This window comes from Columba livia, chromosome 6 (genome assembly GCF_036013475.1).
Source record: "Columba livia isolate bColLiv1 breed racing homer chromosome 6, bColLiv1.pat.W.v2, whole genome shotgun sequence".
In the NCBI taxonomy this organism is placed as follows: Eukaryota; Metazoa; Chordata; class Aves; order Columbiformes; family Columbidae; genus Columba; species Columba livia.
This window is the reverse complement of record NC_088607.1, coordinates 11385157-11404052: the sequence shown is the minus strand read 5'-3', so window position 1 is coordinate 11404052 and position 18896 is coordinate 11385157. Positions and strand designations below refer to the sequence as shown.

General features: G+C 39.0%; 1 protein-coding gene across 17 annotated transcripts in view; it reads left to right on the top strand.

The window, feature by feature from the left end:
- Positions 1-18896, top strand: part of ADD3 (adducin 3) — a 112343-nt gene that overhangs the window by 35246 nt on the left and 58201 nt on the right. For 11 of the 17 annotated variants that reach the window (XM_021295861.2, XM_065067062.1, XM_065067065.1 and 8 more), the window contains one exon: positions 10132-10178. The exons of 2 other annotated variants lie outside the window; for them this stretch is intronic. The gene's annotated coding sequence lies outside the window, so the exon portion shown is untranslated. Of the gene's footprint in view, positions 1-3950; positions 4150-9659; positions 9865-10131; positions 10179-18896 lie in introns of those variants that run through there. 4 more of the 17 variants (XM_065067063.1, XM_065067054.1, XM_065067068.1 and 1 more) reach the window with 4 other exon arrangements.

Sequence of the window (18896 nt, the reverse complement as noted above, 5' to 3'; positions counted from 1 at the left end):
ATTGGTCCGTCCTTCTTTGCAGGTTCTTCTCTGCAGTAAATCTTCTCTTGCTGATCATTTTCCAGCTCTGATGCTCTGGAGAACAGAGCCCATTAGGCTGTGATTGCTGTTCCTTTGATTAAGCTGCAAGGAGTTGTCGTTGCTGGAAGTAAAACTTATTTTTAGTAGCTCTCATTAAACGTTCAGCTTGTGTCTCAATCAAAGGAAGCTCAGTTGCCTAATTGATTGTTGTCCATGTCTTCACTTCCAAAACAAAAAATACTAAAAATTCTGGAGAAAACTTGAACAGCTTGAAATTGCATGAAAGGGGGGAAAAAAGTCTGTGTTAGTCGAGGTATTGCTCAACTGGTAACTGATCTCCCGGGGTTTTGTTTCTGATAAACAATTTGGCAATGCTTCCCCAAAGCAGAGATGTGTTGCATCTTCACTATGTTTCAGCTAATTTTAATAACAAAACGTACCGATGGTCCTTTGTGGGTTTTGGAAATGAGGAGGCAAAAACTGGGAAGAGATAGTGTTGACTCAGCCTAGAAACTGGCAAGTACAAATGCAAAGACACAATGTTTGGTTTTGTTAAAGTTGCATTAAGTCCCCATTGCATAGATGATGGCAAGGGAAGTGTTTCTGTTCTGGCTTGGTCCCCTTAATTATTACAGTCTAAGCATTTGTGTGGCCACGGAGCTTTATGCAAAATCTATGTTGCATTTTGTTTTGTATGTGGTGGCATTTGAGTGAGTTATTTCAATACTGTTTTGTGTTGTTTTGTTTGGTTTTTGTGTGTGTTTGTTTTTCACATGGACACGTTCAATTACATTTTTAATTTGTTGTCATCTCTATACTGTGTTTTTCCTGCTCTCATGAATTTACTGTGGTTGTGGTATGCAACCTCCCGTGCATCTGTGATTGAATTTCTGCTCCTTGGTATTCCAGAAGGGCTGCTGAAGAAACAAGATGCTTGACATGATCATTAAAAATGGTTATGCCTCTGAAGGGTCACTTCTTTGAATAAAATTCAGAGGTGCAAACTGAAAATAAGCAAGTAGTTCTCTTTAAGCAATCGTCTCTCTAGAAAGGTATTTTTCTTTAGTACCTATTTTCTGATTTATGTTACAGTATAGTTCTACATTGGTGTTTTTCTCATATCACAGGTATGAAATGAGGTCATTAAACTGAATTAAATCTTGAAATTAATCAGATATTTGGGTCAAGCATCACAAAGCATTGGGAACCTTTAATTCCTAATGAAAAAGTTAGCTGCATGTCATGCATTGTGCTCATTGTTTTCATTAATTTCCTCTAACAAAGGGGCCAATCTGGCTTTCATTGCAACTTGATGCAGGTTTCTGGTGCATGTCAAGTGGAGCAGAATAAAACTGCAAAATGGCTTTTAATGATAAGCTATAGTGGCCTACCTTTGATCGAAAGAGAGAGCGCGCCTTCAAAAACAAGGTTATAAAATGCACTGAAAGGGAAGCGTTATACCACAGCTCAGATAAAACCAGATAAAAGTAGGTGGGTTTTAAGCACATGTGGTTGAAAGTAAAAACCAGTTTGAGGTAGCTGCTTGTCTTGTGCAGTTTGCCCTTTTTTTGCAAGTCTTCCTGGGTATGTTTGTATTTGCAGTGTTGGGAGGAGGGCTGCAGCACAGATGTGTTGTAGAAAGGTGGAGGAGCAGAGATGAGCAGTCACAAAATCACAATGTTAGGGATTGAGCTGCCGGGGCTGGGAGGGAGGGACATGGTTTGTGTATGTTCCTTCTAAAGTTTGTCTCTGCTCTTAGTTTGGCAATAGTTCAGTTTATTTGCAAAACTGTCACTTTCACTGTCTAAACAATGACTTCAGTACAATTGCTACTGTCCTAATCCAGCATATGTGAACGTTCATGCTGTTTGAAGGGCTTTTGGGAAAAGAAGGTGAAAATTGAGGGGGAAAGTAGTAATGTCACTTTTTTGAACAAAGAAAAAGCAATATTACATAATGCTAAATGAAGAAGTTGTATGGCCTCGGTAGACATCAAAAGGAAGATTATGTGAGCTCCCCAGAGGGCACAATAACTTTTTTTTGAGAAAAGAATTTAGAAAACAACTGTACAGTCAGGATGGGAAGAGAGTAAGGGGATTTTCTTTGTTCATGAACAAATTTAACTTTCTTCTCAGTAAAGTAAATACAGTCCAGATGGCTGGAAAGTACAAGATGCTCCCAGGGGTGAGGGTGGAGGTTGGATGAATTAAGCTTTGTAAAAGTCAAAAGAGAACAAGTGAGATGGAGAGTTTAAAAAAAGAAAAAAAAAAAATAGTTGGTTTCTATTCTTTCTCAGGTTTGGAGGCTGGATTGAGCCTTCCATGGTAGTGATTAAATTAAAGAATATGAAGAGGCAAATTTTCTGTTTAGAATATCAGAATAAAGTAGGAAGAATACTGATAAAAATCTGATTTTCTTTCACCAGTGGAGTTTTTCAGTTTGTAAACAAATCATAATCTTAACTTCCAAATACAGCTTGTTTCAATAAATAAGGGTTTTGTTACTTTGTAGCTGAGGAATAAATATTTAAAGATCTCTAAGTACACTGAACATTATCAGTTTTGCAGTGATAGTGGTGTCATGAATCCAACTATGACTCTATCTGTAAATTAATACTGGAAGAAAATAGTACTATATATTTGAAGTTTATGTTGCGAAATGCATTCAGATCATGTGTTGTCAAGGCACAGAGATTCCTCATGGGAAGATGTGAGTGGGGCAATTGCCACAGTTGCTACCAGGAGTGTGGGGAAAGTCCTCTCAAGCCCCTCAAAACTTCAGCTGCTGGGCTTCCTTTTTATTTCCATTCTTCTCATCTTTTTTTGGGCACAGACAAGTTTGGACGGTCACAGAAAAGGGAAGCAGAATGCTGGTAACCTTGCTGGAAACGCTCAGAATGTTGCTGCAGTAGAACGGGAATAACACTTCAGCTTCATAGTGGAAAGAGAGAGAGCTGTGTGCCAGTGCAGGTGTATGAGTGCTGTAGATTTCATGTCTCATAAATAGAAACAAAGTAGTATTAAAGGAAAATATGATATCAGAAAAGAATCCATGGCTGCTTAGGTGGTGAAAGTGTCAAGTTAGCAAGCAGCGCTTCTTGGTAAAAATTGCCTGAGTGAACCTTTTTTAGGAGTGAAGTGACAAAGACATTTTGTGAAAACCATGCTCTGCAATGAAATGTGGTATGAGAATGTTCTAGATCTTATTGTCACTTTATATGAAAAAATGTGACAAGATTCCCTGTGAAGCTTGCTTTGCTTTTATCCATAGGCAGACCACTATTGCTACACCAGTACTATAACTGCAAACGTTTGTGTATTTTTTATATGCAGGCCTACTGAGAATGGTGTATCAAATGCACATACCTGAGTGAGTTGAGATGTTGATCTTGTTTCCTTGTGTAAGAGATGGAGCCCAGGGGAGCAGAACTCTTGCTCCCTGAAGTGCCCATTCCATTCTTAAAGCTTCAATGCTGTAGTGGGTGTCTTGGGCAGAGCAGGAGATAAGTGGGCTGCATACAGTGGCAAGAAGTTGCTTCTGATTTAAAATCTGAGGTGATTAAAAATATCAAAATATTATCTTGTGCATGTCAGATCAAGAGTAAAAGGGCTAAATAGCTGTGGGGCTGTTTCCTAGCCGTAAACTAGTATATCTATGATTTATAGGAGCTTAGCCAAAGCAATGCTTAGGGACACTTCTCATACCAAGAGCACACCTGGCCATGGAAGAGGAGGAATGAGCTGAAGATGAAGTGATATAAGTGCAGGGGATGGTGCTGAAAACTGAATGCAGGAGTAGGAGCAAAGCACAGGAGGAGTGAGCTGCACTGGATGGAGGGTGGGATTTCTTGCAGCCATCAGCTTGGCATTTTGGAACGAATGTGTATTGCTGGGGGTGGGATCCTGCAAACCACTGGGTAGGAGTGGTTGGAGTGGATGGTTTCTGGTGAAAAGCTGAGAGCAACTTTTAAAATGTGAATACAACATACTAGTGGGTGAAATCTGATGGTAGTAATGGGGATTGTAACAAAAGCTTCTGAGTTGGAGTTGACACTGAGACAGTGGTAGAAAATAAGAAAGATTTCATCTCAGGGACAAGAAGAAAGAAGGAAATCTGTGCTAACAAAAGGTGAGAAAGGAATCATGCTGGGCTTTCACATTTATCTTCCTTTTTTCTTTTTTTAAAAAAAGATAGATATATTTTTCTTCCAGCAGAGATTTGAAAATCTGAAGAGTCTGAATACCAGAATATATGTGGACAGAGGCAAAAAATGTAGAGATGGAGGAAAGATTAGGGTGTAAGTTCAGAGGCATTAAACAGCAATGGGAAAATGCTAGGTATATTTTTGTTCACAGTTACCCAAATCTTGGACATAGCTTGAAAATTATTTTGCTTAAGCGTATTGTGTGTAGCTTTAACATATGCTTTTTCATTTTTCATGATGAAGGCTAAAGGAGCATTGTTCATTCACCTTGACAAGCTTTTTGAAGCCACAGCGCTTGTATTTTGTCTGGCTTGAAGTACCTGTCACTGAAAGGGATGCAATATATTTATGAATATGAATAAACACAGTTTGACTATCGCTGGGCTCAGTGGGGACTTCACCTCATTTTAAGGGGACAAGGGGAGCAGAGGTTTGCAATGCTCCAATTATTTTCCTGAGACCAGTTAGGATGCCTGTTGCAGAACTGTAGCCAGCTACTGGATCTTTAGGGCCATTCAGATGATTCTTAAACTGTCATTTACCACTGCTTGTATGTGGAAAATTATTAATTTGGTACTTAAGATACCCTACCTTAAACTATTTTTACTGTTGAGAAGCAGTAGATACCAGACATCAGCTCTATTCTTTACAACACTGAATTGTTGAGCGTTGAGGCTTTAGTAGTGGGATTTATCAGATGACAAAGATAAAATGGAATATTTGACTTGTAACATTTTTCTGTCTCTGCTTCCTTATTAACACCAAAGGTTCCACTGATTGTAGCGCCAGTTCAACCTGAGTATGAATGTTGCATGGACTCTGCCCAGTAGTTTCCTGAACAGGCATCTTGGTGCAGCAACTGTAGGAAAAAATAAAAACGAACTCTGCATTTTAATGAAAACCAGTAAATAATTTATTGAGTATCTTGATATTATGCTCTAATTGTGGAAATATGTGGTGTGTTGTAACTACTGCCTAGCATTACAGTCTGCAGGGTTTGAGGCATTCTCTGTAGCACCACCAATAAGATTAAATTGAAAACCTTTTAGTGCATGTCTTTATCGAGGACACTGACAGTAATACAAACAAAAAATAGTTTTTGAGTAGTCTTCTAAATCTCAGCACAGACTTTGGCAAATCAGCTGATAGGGGGTTTTGTTTGTTTTTCTTTGTTATCTAGTTAAGATAATTGGAAAAATTATTTTTGCAGTATTATATGTAATTAAACTAAGCTGCTACATTTTATAATTTATGTTTAGATCTTCAGCATCACTTAAAAAGGAGGCAAAGATTCATATGTTTGTAACTTCAGAAAAGCTGAGTTCTTTAAGACCAAGAACAAAAGCTCAGCACTTTGAGAGTTCAGTGTGCATCTCTTTGAAAGAAAGGGTCCAGAAATGCAATAGTTCAAATAAAGCCTCGCTTGAAATTTTTAGCTGCTTGTTCAGTAAGTCCTGGAAAATGGTTTTGTATGTGGAAAATTTTCTAGTGGAGAATTGCAATGGCATTTTATCATTTATCATCTTGGAAGACTAAAGTACAGTATAGACACATTTTATTTGTGATGGTGACCTCTTCATCCATGGTGCTATTGGGACAAATTTGTCAAAGCTTTTGGCCCTGTTTGTCTGCATGTGGGACACAAGAGCCATATCCCATTCTCCTTTTTGAATAACACGGAGGATTTTTGCGTGTTCCCTCCTAAAAGGGGAATTCCAAAATTTGAAATGTTGTAATTGTAAGAGTGGTTTCCTTGACTACCAGGGTAATAATCCCTCTGCCATAGATTGTAAACACCCTCCCACATGAGCAAGGTCTTTTAACATCTCTATCTGAAGTTAAGACACTTGTCTGTCTTTTCCACCATCCAAAATTCTTGACTTGTTCGGCACACTAACTCATAATGCTTTTTCTTTAATGGGTTTTGTTTGGTTTGGTTTTTCCTTCTGAAAACAATTTGGTCTCTGTAGCACATTTCAGTGTTGTTCTGTTTTTATGACTTGTTCCCCTTACTTTCCTTTAGCTGCAACAGTGAGAATTAAGTACAGTTGTAGCCCTGATTAAAATCTTGGCTTAACTGAGTTGCAAATTTGCAATGACAGATAATTGTCAGGGTGCAGATGATTGGTACCTTTTAGGATTCCTGGTGCCTTCCTGAGTTCTGACAATACTCTCTGTTTTTGCAGTTGCTTTTGTTCTCTTTTTCTCTCTTTGCAGCATGCAGCTTGGCACAGGGTGTGAATTGCCTTGTCCATGATAGCGACTTGTCCATAATAGCGACTTGTTAAGAAAATTAAATCCCTCTGTAAGGCCTGTTTTGCCTTTCTTTTGGTATATGTCTCATACTTGCTCTCCTCATGTGGCGTTTCGAGGCTGGTAGACAGTGAGTACTGAGGGTGCCATTGCCCAGACAGATCCACCAACATCTCTAGGTTCCTTTAGGGGGATTCATAGTGTCAGTTGACATTGCTCAAATAATCCCAAGCAGAGAAGTTAGTCTGATGAAAAGATTTCCTCCCCAACTTGGTGGATATTGCATAATGCACAAGAGGTGTACTACCAGTAGTATTGTTTCTAGTTCCACTTGGCAAGTTGAGTGACAACCAGTGTTTTCATACCAGTGCTCCTTGTTAGTATCACCTGTTTTACTGTCAGGGAATTCTGCAAGATTGAGTCTGATAAACTACTAAGTTATGGTTGGGGGTTGGGGATAGGAGTCTGTTCCGGTTGATAGGGATGCTAACAGTATTTTGGGGCAATCTAACAAATAAGTAGAAATTGCAGCAGAAAAATAAATTTTCATTAGACAAAAATGCCTGATAATTAAACACAAGTTCTCTTTAACCCTTAGGAAATATAGTTTTGTAAAGCCTCTCAGGTGCTGTGTTTTAGTAAATGTATCTTGTGGCCCTGGTATGATGCTTCTGTATCCTATTATATCATCTATTTTGTATGCTCAGCGCTAAGAGTGGAAAAGATGGAAACATGGTTAGATTGTCAGTTGTTTCCAATGAAGAAATCTCTGTTTGGTGGGACTGTTTGCATTCCTGTGGTCAGTGGTATAAGGAAATACCATGTTATGAAAAATTCCCAATTGTTTCCTTAAGAGCTCTTAGAGTTGCACAATCTTTTGATGGTTTTGTTTGTTAAAAAAAGAAATTAGTTGCCAGCTCTTTAGTTTGGAACTCAAAATTCTCTTAAATATTTACTAGGGCTTTGCTTTCCATACTCAAGGTTTGGATTCAAACCAGAAGTGTATTTTCCTAATGCATACTGAGCAGCCATTATAATATAAGTAGTTGAAGAAGATTGTTTTCGTTCCAACGGGTGTTTCTTTGGGATATCCCATCAGTTCCTTGACTATCTGTCATTGTGATTACTCACAGTTTCTGGATGCAGCTCTAAAATGTTGCTTCTCTGAGCAGGGGAGAAGATAGCTCTGTAATTCTCAAGAAGAGTGATGGTATCTCTGACACACAAATACTTTTTCCCTACAGGCTGAAGCCTTCGTTTAACATTTAATTCGTACATGCATTTTCAATATCCTATTAGGATTTGTGTAATATGTCTGATTTCTGATATATGCATTAATTCAGAGTATTCCAAATTTTTTGAAGATGCTCACGTTCAATATTTATCTTACTGCTGTCATATCTGTATTCCTCAAAGAATGTATTTGTTATTATTTTCCATGATCTGAGGGCTGCCTTTGAGTTGGTTCCTTACTGTGTCACTGTTATTCCTTTTCAGATTTTCTTTTTCCCATTCTTGATATGATCTGCATCCTTTGTTACTGGATGTATAACTTTATTTTGGCCATAGAGGCATTTAGTGAATTAATAAGAGCTGAGAACACATCCTAAGCAGTGCTAATTGCAGTGAAGACGATGGCTGACTGGTGCCTACATCAAAAGAGTTTCCTGCCCTTAGTCAAGAAGTGAGTAGAGTGGGATGAAAAGACCCCGATGGATTAAGCAGAATGAATTAGGTCATGGCACCAAATGTCATAGTAGTGTCACAATTGTCAAGGTTTTCTTGGTTTTGTCTCGTTTTTTAATAATGAGAGTTTTTTTGAAATTGGGAAGGAGAATAAATTTTCCTGTCTGGGAGTGTTCTGCCGACGCCCTCTGGAAAGAGGAGTTGCTAGCCTGCAAGATGGGATGTCTTTGTGTGAGTGATGGCTGTGCTTAAAATAACGTATCGGGAACTTGCATAGAAATAGCATTCCCTTATCTCTAGCAGTGTGAAGTAGATGAAAAATAAACCGTACTCATGCCAAGAATAAACAGTCACGTTAAAGTGTTTAAATTCCTGATGCTGTGGAGGGTTCCTGCTCTGACGTGACGTTTTGATGCCAACGCTCTTCCCTGGTCGCTGCCATGGCTTTGTGTGCTGCTCCAGGGAGCAGTTGGCAGGACAGCAAAATAAGCAAATATGCCTAAACTCCATGCAGAACACCTGGCTAGAGCTGATTCTGTCCCCTGAATCTGTATTCTTGTCAGGTCTAAATGCAGATGAAATTGTTTTGTGGCTGTTTACCTCTATTAGTACTGAGTACAAGTACATTGTTCATTCCTAAGTGCAAACTTGCTGAAAACAGTACCATATTTATGGCAACTTTTTTTTCTCGAGTGAGAACTGACATTCTGTTAAAAAAGTAATTCAGGGAAAACAGACTATTTCAGCACACATGCAATAATGTTATTTTAACTGTGATTCTTTTGGAAGCTTTGGGATTTTTTTTCAGAGTATCTTGTGACAATGATGTCTTGCATTAATTTTGTATAATTCTACTTGCCTTCTTCCTGTGCATGTTGTTGTTTTGGAAGTCAATTCCTTACAGCTGAAATTCACTGAGAATACTGAATAATTCGGCCTTTAGTGATGATGGGGATAGGGGATAGCCAGCCTGCTGAAACACGTAAATTGTGAAGTATTAGTAGTGCAATATACTGAGAATACCTAAGCAGTAGTGATTGAGAGTACTATGCTAAAGTCATGAAAGAATAACAAGGAAAAGCTGGTGATGATTGAAAGAGGCTGCTGCAACCTGATGAATAAAAAGGGCTTAACAGGTTGGTGAGAAGTGCTGCCTGTGCCTGATGGTGGGTTGAGCTCAGTGTTTTCACAATGCATAAAATGTCTAATTTGCAATGTATAGATCTTAAAAAGGAAAATGTAGCATATGTTTTGTATGCATGTATGAAATCAAGGGGTCTGGCCCTCATCCCCCAGGAAAAGACTGTTTTTCCTTGGAGGAGCAGCTGAGGGAAAAGGGAAGATGATGAAAATAGATTTGTCAGGCTTAACTCTAGAAAACTCAAAGACAGAGAAGACGAAAGACCATGGAAGCAAACAATTGCTATTTTATTTACTCATTTTACTTTCATGTTAGAAGTTGAAGGCAAAAGGAGAAGCTGTAGCTGCTCAGTGGTGGGAAGGGGTCAGAGCAAGGCAGTTATTTCCTGATGAACTTTGCCCACCACCAGTTGTCAACCTTCAAAGAGCCAGATTGTGTTCCTTTCCCCAGCTCCCCACCCGCTCGGCAGCACAGCGGCTGCTCCCCACTTCAGCTTCTGCTGGGTTAGCAGAGGAATCATGCACCGTGGCTGCTATGCTCTACTTTAAAAATGCAGCAGGTAGGCTGGATTTCACTTTCTGATTTGTAATCCAGCGTGCATGAGGCAAAATGGTGAGATTCCCAACTAGATGCTATCACGTAAGACTTTCTTTTGATATCTTCTAATATGAAAAATGCATTATATGATAACAAAGTCAAATGCAATTCAATAAAACATTCTGAAAGAGACTAAATGTCGTGTAACTCCTTTCTTAAGTTTCAAGCATATTCCAGTAATATTGAAAAACCTACCAGGAGTCAGTAATCTCTTTCTTCTGTTTTACAGGTCCACGACATTACTAAAGCAAGGAGAGCTGTGGAAAAGAAATCAAGGTACTCACAACATTTTACTGTCTGAATTCTTGGCCGTATTCTTGCTCATCATTTAGTGTAATGATTTTAAGAGGGAGGACGGGAATTGAATCAGCAAACCTTCACTTTAAAGTGGTTTTATTAAAAAGCACAGACAAAAACAAACAAAGAAATAAACACCCACACAGCTTTAATCTCATTAATGTTGTGCGAAATACTTTTGTGGCTGAAAGTGTACCTTGGCTTGGGTGTATGTGCAAGAGTCTGAACAATACTGCATAATATTGACTCTGTGTAATGGAACTTCTTATGTGTAAGGATATCGAGGTTTCCTGCAAGTTCCAGCCACAGTGAGGTGGTTATTACCTGTTTGTACAAGGGGGTACAGGGACCAGCTGATGAGAAGTATCATCAAAGATGAGTGAATGTGTTGCTTGCAGCTTTGACATTAATCACAGTAATTACTAGACTTCAGTACGTTATTTAACCCTTATGTGTACAGTTTCTAAAGATGCAAAAGGAGGAGTATGAAGACAGCAGAAACTGAGCAGTAGCCTTTGTTTTACAAGTGAGGAACTGTTTTTTGTTTTGGGCTTGTTTTGGTTTTTTTTCATACCTTTTACAGAAACTTTTGACTATTATGTCTTGCCAGAGTTACTGTGGTATAGCCAGCACATATTGTGTTATGGTTTTCATTTTTATGATAATAAGTAGCAAACATGCTTGCAGTGCAGTCTTCTAGGGATTTTAATGCCTAACCTCTTATCTGAAGGGTGTTTTTTTCTACCAGTGTTTTCCACACCTCCCCAGTCCTTAATTAAGACAGAGTGTTACAACTTGTGTTTTCATGCCTGTTATGTAACTAAAAGGACTATATTAAAATAATCCCCTTGCTAACACCTGGGTAGGATTCTTTGTGGGTTTTTTTTTCAGCTGGAGAAATTTTTTTCTCTTTTATTTGCTGTGAAATATTACCCATGAAATGCCACACATACCTTGCAAATGCAAGGCCATGAGGCAGAAGCAAGGAAGGAGTTAAAACAGTTTATCAAAGTGCAAAGACAATGGCTTTTATTAATAAAAGCTTACTGCACGCTTGTGTCTACTTCCAATTGAACAGTGACGAGATGCCTTCTTCCAGTAAAACAACATGAAATTGTTACTTGTGAGTGATGTAGTGAACTCGAGTTTTCTGCCCTGTTGAGTTAATGTCGAGTTTGCATATTTTTAGCTGTTTTTAACATGCAAAAGCAGTTTGATACAGATAGAAGTATAATTTATATAGAATTAATCTCAAATTTCTACTTTTAATACAGCTTCTAGAGATTGGTTATATCAAGAAGTTATCTTTGTGACTGAGGAGAAAAATAATGTGTCTTTTCTTTTTGATTGGTGCCTTCAAGACCGTGGGAATTTAAAAGAAAGGGCAGAGCAACTTACAGTGCTGGGAAAAATGAAACGTGTCTAGTTCTTGACCTGCTGGTGGGTATTTATGCTTACACTGCGGGCAATGTAGAATTTCTCAGGTTATTTATTTGCACGGAACTGAAAATAGAGGAGAGAAATCCTGTCCCAGAGCAAACCAGCAATATTGGCAGTGACATGTTCATCTATAATGCATTTCATGTCAAGAAACAGAGTAACTTCTTGATCCTTTGACTTTTGCTTTAAGTTCATTCAGGTGATCACTTCCACCTTTAAATTGAAGTCTCTGTGGTGCCTGGGGTGTTTAAAATACAAGTTGTTTTGCTGGGAGCTTGGGAGGCTGCTGTACATGGAGCCTCAGCGTGGCTGCCTTCCCTTCGGTGCTGGACTGGCCTCTCCTGCAGGCTCCTGGTAACATGAGAACCTGGCAAAAAGCATAAAAAGGAATTAATGTGTGGCTGGAAAAAAAGATACAAGGGAGCCTCAGACTTTTTATCTGGCGTCTCCAGTGCTGAAGGAGAGGTTTCTATCTCTTTGCTCAATTTAGACAAGAGATTTTACTCCAGACGGTTTTTTGCCCCTCACTGTGCAAAACCTGTCAGATCCTTTTCCTGACACTTTCTTCCCCATCAGTCCCTCAGAAAGACTTCAAAAGAGTTGTGTTTTTTTTCCCCATTGCAAAAGGAACCAGACATGGCCTTTCTTACTCACCCTGCATTTGAAGCATTGATAAGTAACATGTGGCTGACTCCAAACTGCAGACTTTCCCAGCCATTTAAGAAAACACTGCTAATCATTAGGTTTTAAAAGAAGCTATAGGATTGTTCTTCCTTCTTTGCAATTGTTCTTTTCTGTAATATGTCCCAACAGTTTTGATTCTCTCCTCTCTGACGCAGTCAGAATTCACTACTGTCTTTCTGATTAATGCATACTGAAAAGCAATGTCAAATTTTAAAAACTTTTTCCATATGGAAAGAGATTCTTTATTCATAATCCCTGTCATGCTGTTTAAGCTGTAACTTTTTTCTTTAATGCCTTTGGATCATCACTCTTTGGAACATTTATTTCAGGAGTGCCTTAGCAGAAAGCAAAATATTATTTTAAAACCTGAGACTGAGTAAGAGGAGCCTGGAATCGAAATCCACTGTCTTGTGTAATTGTTTAAACCTGCTATGCAGTTTGGCATAGGTATGAACTGAGAGGTCTTTTCCATAAAATGTAGCTGGGGCTTCATCTTCAAAGACGGGGTATGCCCGAGAACAGCCTCTGGTCCTTTTAATAAGAGCAGAGCTGACTTGAAAGGCAAGATTGCAGATGAAGAAGAATGTAACCTGGGGGCTTATGAGCTTATTCAATAACTCCAATCTGGTGCATCGCATTATAAGGACAGGAGAACACAGTAAAACAACTGCCTCCTTATTTCCTGCTCTGTCTGAGGAACAGGCTAAAAGCAAATGGGACAAGAATACAGTAAGATGGAAGATTAATCAAAATCTGTGTTCAAATTTATCACCTGGGTTGATTTTTCTGAATAAAAAAAACCCAACCCTTCCCTGAAATACAGAGTATGGCAGCATTACCCAACCATTTAACCTAGGTAAATATAATAGACTTGCCTCTCAGCTGGCAAGCTGTGTTCCCTTCACCTACTGCTGTCCCATGTGGCTTGTGTGAGGAGGGCTCAGACCTTGAATTGTTAAAATGTTCAAGGACCTGTTGGAGCCATTTTCTGAAACCATCTCACAAAATTATAGTTTTGGTTTCAGTGACTTTATAAAGTTGATTTTTTTTTTTTAATGTTTTTTGAGAGGTAACTCCTTTCTATGATATGAAACACTTTTCTATGTCCTGGTTAGCATTACTCAAATTTTTGTAAAAATTAGACTTGTAAAATCCCCTTACACATAGTACTGGGGAAGATGTCAAGGTAGGGCAGAGCAGGACAGTTACCAAAGTATTGTTGCGTATTACCAATGTAAAGTTAACCAAAACTTTTGTCTCTACCCTAACTAAAGCATCAGACCCTAGTGTCTTGTTCTCTTGGGTGCACAAACAGGATGTGTGACCGTATCTGTTTTGCAGGATGACCGCAGCAGCCCTGCTGAAGGTCACGTTTCTAACCAGGCTGGTTTCGGTGCTTTTGGGCCCCTGGATTTTCTAAGCCTGAAGAGAGGCTGGATGTTGCTTGTGGGACTATTTTAAGCATGTACTTGAGTGCTGCCTTTTTTTTTCCCCCCTCCAATGCTGCTTTCAACACATCTGTCCGTTTTACCAACACCAAGTATAGGTCTCTCTTGTTCAACTGGCCCTCACCCTTCTAGTTCAAGAGGAACTGAGGTAAATGTTGGCTTGAGATCAGTTTAGGCACACCAGTTCCCAGGCTTGAGTGACAGAAACTGTTTAGTAAGTGTTTATTCCTGGATATATGGCATTTTATGCAAACATGGGAAGCTTATATTCTCTGTGTTTCATCACTTACCAGCCCTGATCATACTTCAGGGTCTTAGAGGCCTGAGATCCTCCTGTGGAATGTGACTTCATTGTCTTCTCTGAGCCTCATGGTCAGGGTGAACTTTTGGTCAGTTTTTTAATTGGGGACATTGAAGTTGTGCAGGTGGGGCTCTTCAAATGTCAGTGACTCTAAATCTATCTTTATGAATGATGAAGCAGAATACGTGATATGAGTGTATTTCTGCCTTAAATGCCTGTTTCCAGTCAATAATGGTAAAAAAAAAAATTGGTCTTGCAGTCTGGTAACAGAAATAAAATTAAACACACAGTTGTGCTCATGCACGTTTCATAAAACCGTGTAATCTGATACCTCATTCTCTGCAGTGAATCAGTTTTAAGCTTTTTTTTTTTTGTTCCTAGCGTAAGAAGTTTCAATGCAGAAAAATCTGAATCTTTGACTTAATCTTCTCAGTAAATATTTGTAGCTGCAGACAGTAATGTTTGTTTATGCTGTATCTGCATGCTGCATTTTTCTCATTAAGATTGGAGTAAGATAACTACATTCATCACTATGATGATTGCTTTTTTCTGAAGTCCTTCATTTGTTGGACTTTTTCCTCCCTGTTGAGGTGAAGAAACTTTCTGGAACTCTGTTCCTCTTTGCTTGGCTGGTCTCAACCCCTGTGAGTGCTGGAGGTAACAGTGGTGCTCTTCGCTGTGACCAGTTGCATCAAAGCGTTGGAGCTCTGCCCAGATACTCATAAACAAATAAAATACAATGTGGTATATATATTGTGCAAGCTAAAATAATCAAAGAAAACATGCATAAAAAAAGATAAAAGGAGATCCTGTTCAGTGTTTCTGCAGTTGTTGCCTTTCTCCTGAAAAAGCAATTGCTTTGTGTAGCTCCTGTTGCTTTATTACACATGTGAAAGTGTTTTTTCATTGTTCCTTGTGTTTTGGTTTTAATCATTATTTCAAAACCACCATAATTTTCAACAGTTTGCCTGTACAAAATAGAACCTGGTTCTCTGTATCTGTAGCACCAAGCTGATAATTGTCATGTCTCAAAAGAGCCCAAACGATTGTTTCTCTGGCATGACTGGACTAAGCTTGAGCACTTGCACTGCTTTTCTCACCGTGATGGAAAGCTGGAGGAGGAGAGCTTAGCAGTTGAGGATGGGGAAGCTTTTAAAGTAAAACAGGAAAACATCACCCTAGGATACTTTCAGAATTGCTGCTACTTCTATGATCCACAGTAGTAAGGAAAGCTTATCCCAATTTGTGCGGACTTTTAAAATGTGAACAGGGCACTTGAAGTAAAGATCCTGTTTCCTCAGGCACGCTGCTGAGCCTTGAGCTTGTGCAGAATTTCTGTAGATATTACTTCTGTTGTGGATTCATTGGAGCTTTCCCAGCCAGCATATCTTTTAAAGGCATTATTTTCATTATGTTAAAATTCTGAATTGTTGGTGTTGCCTTTCTCTTCCCCCCACCCTCCACCCCAAGTGCCTGGAATGTGTTGAAGAGTGTTGAATCGCTCTTCACCCGTTTCCCTTTCCAATGCCCCTATCCTGGAAGCAGTTTGCTGGCAGCAGATAAGTTTCTGTATCTCACTCCCTGTCAAATTCCTCAGCCCGTATGATAAAGTATGTCTGTGTGAGGCAGGATGAGGAAGAGGACAGTGTTCATGGGAAGTCTTTGGCAGCAGAGGTCAGAGGAGCTTGGTGGGCACCTCCAGAAGGATTTGTAGGGAGTAGGTGCTGCCAAGCATGGGAGAAAAGCACTGGAGCTCTGGAGTTCACCAGACAAAGAAACTTATCCTTTTTCAGTTGACATGAGCAGGCTGTTACAAGTCACAGAATGTCAGTAGTACAGATTGTGTTATCAAACCCTGGTAATTTTGAATTAATGAAGGACAGCTCTGGAAAAAGAGTTGATACAATTATTCAGTAGCTTCTGACATGGTGATCAGACTTTCAGCTGTAATTAAAGCCGAGAATGCTGATTCAAAATTGCTGAGTGGTGTTATTTTAAATCAATAAGCTTATAATTCTAAGAGAACAGACCTAGCTTAAAATTAAATATTGTTTCCAAAAGGCAAAAATAATTCTCTTTTCCTAGAGTTGTAACTATTAACAAAATGGGTTTAAATATGCCTCCTTATCTTTACCACATTGTACTTAATTTTTTAATTGCTCCTTAGCTTAGGAGTAAGTCGTTGCTTGATGTTTTAAAAATGCTGAATATTTGTGAGCATAAAAATTGTAGCTGGATGTGTATCGGCTCATCACTGTGACTTTACAGTGGTGGTTGTTGGGTTTTTATCCAGCCTGGTCTGGTTTGGCTTTATTCATAAGCTGGGTGGAGTGAATGGAGAATAAGTGTTTAAAAAATGAACTTTTTCCAAAGTAGTTATAAGCCTCAAAACTCTCTGCCACTCAATACTGATTTAATAATTTCAACAACAGCCTGTGTTCTAGGATTTTTTTTTCAGCTTCATTCATTGAACTGTATGCAGTAATGATGACCTGCTTAGCAAGTGTTGATATTTAGAAAGTCAGTTTAATAAACATACAGCTTTTTGTTTCCCCTTTGCTGAAGCTGAATTTACTTTTAATGGTTCTGTTGTAATAACATGAGGGTTTTGTGTCTGCTAATGAACAGTGAGTGACTCTTCACAGAAAAGAATCCGTTAAATGGGGAACTAGTTTTAAGATTTGGCTTAGTTGTGCACCTTAGCATATCAGGTTAAAACAGTGTCAGTTGAGTTATTTGCAGCTGACGCTCACTTAATTCTGTTCTTTCTAAAGGGCTTTAGCTGTTAACTGAGCCTTTCCAATGCTACAATCCCTGGCAGTTGTCAGCATGGACCACTAGGAAGCGGGATTTGTGTTGTGGCATCTTTAGGCTGAGGAGAGTCTTAGTCGAGGGGGAATGGGGATAAAAGAAAATCACAAATGTAGTGTAAGTGTGAGTCTGATTTCTTTATGCTCTATCTGCATTTGGGAACTGTTTTCAGTGGTCAACAGTTGCTGCTGTTGCCTGGTGTCCACAACTCAATGTAGAGAGAGATAGGTAGTTTCATGTCAAACTGTTCAGTTTGAAGTTTGTCTATACAAGTATTTGGAGCAACCTATAATTAGTTATCTTAATTTTAAGTTAAATTTATCTGTGTTTCTGGATTAACAGCAGTGCAGCTACACAAATCAGTAAGTGATGATCGCTGAATCAGATCTGTGGGACCAGACTCCTTTCAGTGGTGCCCAACAACAGGATGAGGGGTAACAGGCACAGACTGAAGCACAGGAGGTTCCACCTTAATATGAGGAAAAACTTCTCTACTTTGAGGGTTCCAGAGCACTGGAACAGGCTGCCCAGAGAGATTGCGGAGTCTCCTTCTCTGGAGCCATTCAAGACCCACCTGGACACATTTCTGTGCAATCTGCTCTGGTGAACTTGTTTTAGCAGGTGGGTTGGACTAGATGATCTCCAGAGGTCCCTTTCAACTCCAGCTGACTGTCTTTAATTGTAAGGATGGCAATAGAGAACTTATACTTGGCATAGGCTGTAACTTAAGATAGAGTTAATTCTTCTAATAAACTGAAGCAGTCAAGCCCCCAAATGTCATGATTTATCAAGGACAAAACAAAATCCTTTGTTTACATTCTGTTTGCAGTCTTTGACTATGTATTTCTTAAAGAAAACACGTTGTGAAACACTGTAACTCGCAGGAGTTCCAGTCCTGGTTAATAATACATTTAACAAATTGCCTTGATGTTTGGAGCACTAACCTGTTCCTGTGGAGGTGACCTGATGAATGTTTGCGGAGGAGGAAGCCTGTTGACACCAGTCTCACATTTGTGGAAGGAAGTGGCTTAAGAAAGCATCAGTGTTGTTTGCAGTGCATTGGATATGGGGCCCGGGATAGCAAAGCTGGTTCTTACCTGACTCCAGTAAGTAGAAGTTTGAACTATGGTTATGTTTGTAGAGTTGAACTGGAAGTTCACTGGTAACACCTGAGCCAGGGAGCTGAATGCTGCGGTCCCCATGCCGGCCTTTTGTATTTGCTAGTCATAAAAGTGAGAATGCTTGTTATAAGGAAGTCTGCACGTAGCAAAGTGACTCTTCAAAGACTGAATTCAAAGTCGGATTAAATGTATACCACCTATCTAAAACTTCCTTTTTTTTCCTTGTCGCTACTTTTTATTTTTTTCAGGGGCAAGGAGGGTTTTATAGCAGAGTTCAGGAACCTCTTAGAAACATGGAGACATCTTTCAAAAGTTGAAGTTGTGTCCAAAGAAAATAGAAAGGAAAAAACCCCAGCTATTGCAAATTAAATTTTAAAGTATAATAAGTCTGGCCAAAAGATATTCTGAGAAACAATTTGCTAAGGATATGAGAGCCTACAATAAATCATTTAAATTAAATCATTTCAAGTGCATCAGAAATGGATGTTGTGCCAGACAGACTGAGGAGCTGGTAGATGACTGAAGTGTAAAAGAACAGCTCAGAGAAGATAAGGTGCAGATGAAAGCTAAATCATGTGTTTCCAAGTTGACTTTCCTGCAAGATTTTAAGATTTTCATGCAGGAACTTTGCTCCATAGGCGGTATTTTAAGAACTGGTCTCAAACTGAAATGTTGGTAGATTTTTTTTAAAATTTTTTTTTAAATATAGATTTATTTTTTTTTTTTCAGAACCTAAAAAAAATATTCAAATTACCAGGAGTAGGTATCATTTGCCCAAGTGATCTTAAGGTAGCTGCATGTGACAACACTGATCTGGTAACTGTGGTCTGTTACTCGGGATCAGAGTCAGGAAAATAGGCAAACGCAATTTCAATATATTAAAAGCATTCCA